At 40.7% G+C, this 3684-nt stretch overlaps 2 non-coding genes across 2 annotated transcripts; both read right to left on the bottom strand.

Moving 5' to 3' along the window:
• Positions 1-205: 205 nt before the first annotated feature.
• Positions 206-260, bottom strand: LOC144808152 (U7 small nuclear RNA). The gene has a single exon (XR_013606678.1). It is a non-coding gene; the product is annotated as a U7 small nuclear RNA (small nuclear RNA).
• Positions 261-3227: 2967 nt separating this feature from the next.
• On the bottom strand, positions 3228-3281 carry LOC144808167 (U7 small nuclear RNA). Its single transcript, XR_013606693.1, has one exon. It is a non-coding gene; the product is annotated as a U7 small nuclear RNA (small nuclear RNA).
• Between the last annotated feature and the right edge of the window lie 403 nt (positions 3282-3684).

The following is a 3684-nucleotide window of genomic DNA, read 5'->3' as shown; positions in this document are numbered from 1 at the left end:
TTTGCGTTTACAAAATCAACTGACAACATCTACCATTCATTAACATAGTTAGCAATATCTACAAAACAAATGTAAATGTTAACTCCCGCTTCTTAATGAAAAAATAATATTAACATTTAATTAATGTAATATGACTATTCAGCAATCTGTTTTAGTTTAGATAAAAACAAAAGTACTTATCCAAATATTTTGTTAACCATGAATAGGTGGCTCCTCTTTAAGAAGAACCTTCTTGACAAATAGTAAAGAGCTAAATTCTTAAAATGTAAAGTTGTAATTTCACGCCCTAGGACTAAGTAACACCTACTTTTATTATGGTCATAATTTATATATTCACTTTGATTAAAATGGGAAGGAGTAAAAGATCTGAGGGTACTAACAGAAGTTAAAATTGACAATTTAACACAGAAATATAAAGAAAACAAGTTGATGGCATTGCACAGAAAATATGCAAATATAAGTACTACGGCCACTCCCTGCTTGAGATCTGACAGCGACAAATCAAACACCACTCTGGCATACATGCGCCATGGTATAATGTATGCCGGGTTGGCGTTTGGTCGTAAGGAAGTCTCGTAAAAGTGATACAGTGGAATCTACAAGATTTCCCTGAGTCACTTTTACGACGCCACTGCGTGAAAACCTTGCACCTGCTTGAAGCAGGTGTAAGGATTGACGCAGCATGATCGGAATAGGCATTCCTGACCATTGCTGGAGTTGTGTCGAGCTTACAACACGACTCCAATAATGCATTGCTTTTACGACAAAAGATGCGTCACACATCTGTCTATCCTTGCGCCATGGTGCACCGCATTGTAAATGCGGCGCATCCATAGAGGCGCATGGTTATTTTACTGTCACGCAAATTAACTGGCGCATCTCTGCTAATATGCAGAGATGCGCCAGTTCTTGTAAGTCTGACCCCTAGTCTTTACATGGGATAATGAGGAGAAATGCTTTATATCACCCCGTTTTTGCTGTTTTTATATGTACTGTTTTATGCAGCACATATAAAAACAACAAAACGCCATGCATGATTGTTTATGTGCAGAAAGGTATCCCTTTCTGTACATAAGCAATCATTCGCCCTGCGCAGCCACCTTTGCACTATGTTCCAAGGGTGCCTGCGTTGGGGCTAGGCAGCTGTAATTTGCAACAGGACAGTGGGGAAACACAGGGCGGTGGAATATTCTTGTAAATATGTTGGTATTGCGTTTCCAAAAGTGGCGGAGCGTGGCATTAACCCAAGAATGCTAATGCCGCTCTCCGTCACTTTTCATGTAAATATACTTCTTAATGTTTTAGTGGCGGCAGGAGATGCAAGGTAGGAGGGAGTGAAGAATTTTGAGGGGAACTTTAGGACAATGATCTATAAAATGTGGCCAAGCTTTTCAAATTAACAGCCTCATTTATGAGGTTTTGGCGCAGGGCAGCGCTGCAAACAATCCTAATGCGCTGCCCTGAGTCAAAAGAAAAGGACCGGCAGAAGCAGTAATCTATGAGATACGTACATTTCTATGCTTTTCCCCTCGCTGCTGCACTATGGGCTGCTATGAACTAATGCAAGCACCCTTGCACCATAGTGCAAGGGTGCCTGCGTTGCAGGGATGATTGTTTTTGTGCAGGAAGAGACACCTTGCACAAAAACAATTACAAGAGGCTTTTTTCCTCTATGTGTGCAGGAAAAGCGAGAAGAAATTAAGGTATTTCTCCTCTTTGTGCCTCACTTACACCTCCCCTAGGAGGTGTAGCCTTTTGGCGTATTCCCAGGTTTATTAATTCTCCTAAGTCAATGACATGGGTGTTACGTGGGAACACCCATCGTAATGCCCATGGCACACCTCCCTATTGCAGGGTGAAGCAACACAGCAACTTTCGCTGCGTTGCCTTAGTCCATATCTACAAGGCCATGATAAAAGCCACGTAGGGAGGCTTTACACGGCCTTGTAGATATGGCCCTGCAGTGTGCGCCACCGGACTGTCACCGAAAGTGAATTTCCGGCAGCACAGAGGAGCTTGTAAATAAGCCCCTGAGTGTCTTGACCTTCAGTAGACACAGACATTTCAATATATAATGAAAAACGTGTCGTAGAATGCACATTATTCCAATTTTTGACAGATGTCCTGCTGGACATCTCATTTATCTGCCCCTCCCTAGCAGAATTGTCTTCAAAAACACAAATACAACACAGGTGTCACCAGTCAGGAGACCCTGTCAATACAAGCATCTGTAATGCATCTGTTTGTACTGTGTGATGAATTTAATGCTGTTTTCTTCACTCATCGCTAGGGACAAAGGAAGGACCTCCCTGGCACTAACACGGGCGTGGAGAGGATGTGGTGCAGCGGCCAGAGCTGCTGACTCGAGAGCTGGTAATCCCTGTTTTCGTCTCGGCATCGCAACATCCAGTGATTCTGGGCAAATCACTTTCTCCAGATGCTATATATATGTTCCAAGACGAAAAAACAGAAAAGAGGAAATCTTTCTGAAAAAAGAGTGCCACCAAAGCAGATGTTAACAGTATTTTGACCACGGAATCTGATATGAGAAGCAGACAAGGAACAGGCCTTTTTAAATGCAGGAAAACATGCTAAAACCAATAGATTGGAGGAAAAGTAAGTGTCAAGCACAGAAACCAAGAAAGAGAGGCTCGGGATGAAAGGCCTTTTTTAAGTTTATATTATAAACAATAGATTTCACAAGCACAGCTGTGGAGGTGGAACCTAAAAAGGACCAGGTGCTCTAACTCGTGGTCAGTTAGGTAAGTACCCATGTCACTAGTGTCACTGTTACTTTAGCGAGTGGGCCCAGGGCCCACTACTTTACACTCTGCAAGTCTGTTTTGTTTCACTTTAATCTTGTTGTAATCATTTATTTACGTCTGGAGAGACAACTTCTCACAAAGCATTCTATTTAGCAGCAAATCTAGAATGGAGGTTACAAGGACTAAAAAGATCCAGGCTTTCAAAATAAGGTAAAATTGTGCAATTTCGGCAAACAACGACGAGAATGGCTGTTTTCATTTGTGTTTACAAAATCAACTGGCAACATCTACCATTCATTAATATAATTAGCAATATCTACAAAACAAATGTAAATGTTTACACCACTTCTTAATGAAAAGATATTATTAACATTTAATTAATGCAATATGACTATTCAGCAATCCGTTTTAGCATAGATAAGAACAAAAGTATTAATCCAGATGTTTCATTAACCATGAATAGATGGCTCCTCTTTAAGAAGAACCTTCTTGACAAATAGTAAAGAGCTAACTTCTTAACATGTAAGGTTGTAATTTCACGACCTAGGACTAAGTAACACCTACTTTTATTATGGTCAATATTTATATATTCACTTTGATTAAAATGGGAAGGAGTAAAAGATCTGAGGGTGCTAACAGAAGTTAAAATTGACAATTTAACACAGAAATATAAAGAAAAGAAGTTGATGTCATTGCACAGAAAATATGCAAATATAAGTACTACGGCCACTCCCTGCTTGAGATCTGATGTCGACAAATCAAACACCACTCTGGCGTACATGCGCCAAGGTATAATGTGTGGCGGGTGGGCGTTCGGTTGTAAGGAAGTCTCGTAAAAGTGATACAGTGAAATCTACAAGATTTCACGAAGTCACTTTTACGACGCCACTGCGTCAAAACCTTGCACCTGCTTGAAGCA

This window comes from Lissotriton helveticus, chromosome 1_2 (genome assembly GCF_964261635.1).
Source record: "Lissotriton helveticus chromosome 1_2, aLisHel1.1, whole genome shotgun sequence".
Taxonomy (NCBI): domain Eukaryota; kingdom Metazoa; phylum Chordata; class Amphibia; order Caudata; family Salamandridae; genus Lissotriton; species Lissotriton helveticus.
This window is presented reverse-complemented; position numbering and strand designations above follow the sequence as displayed.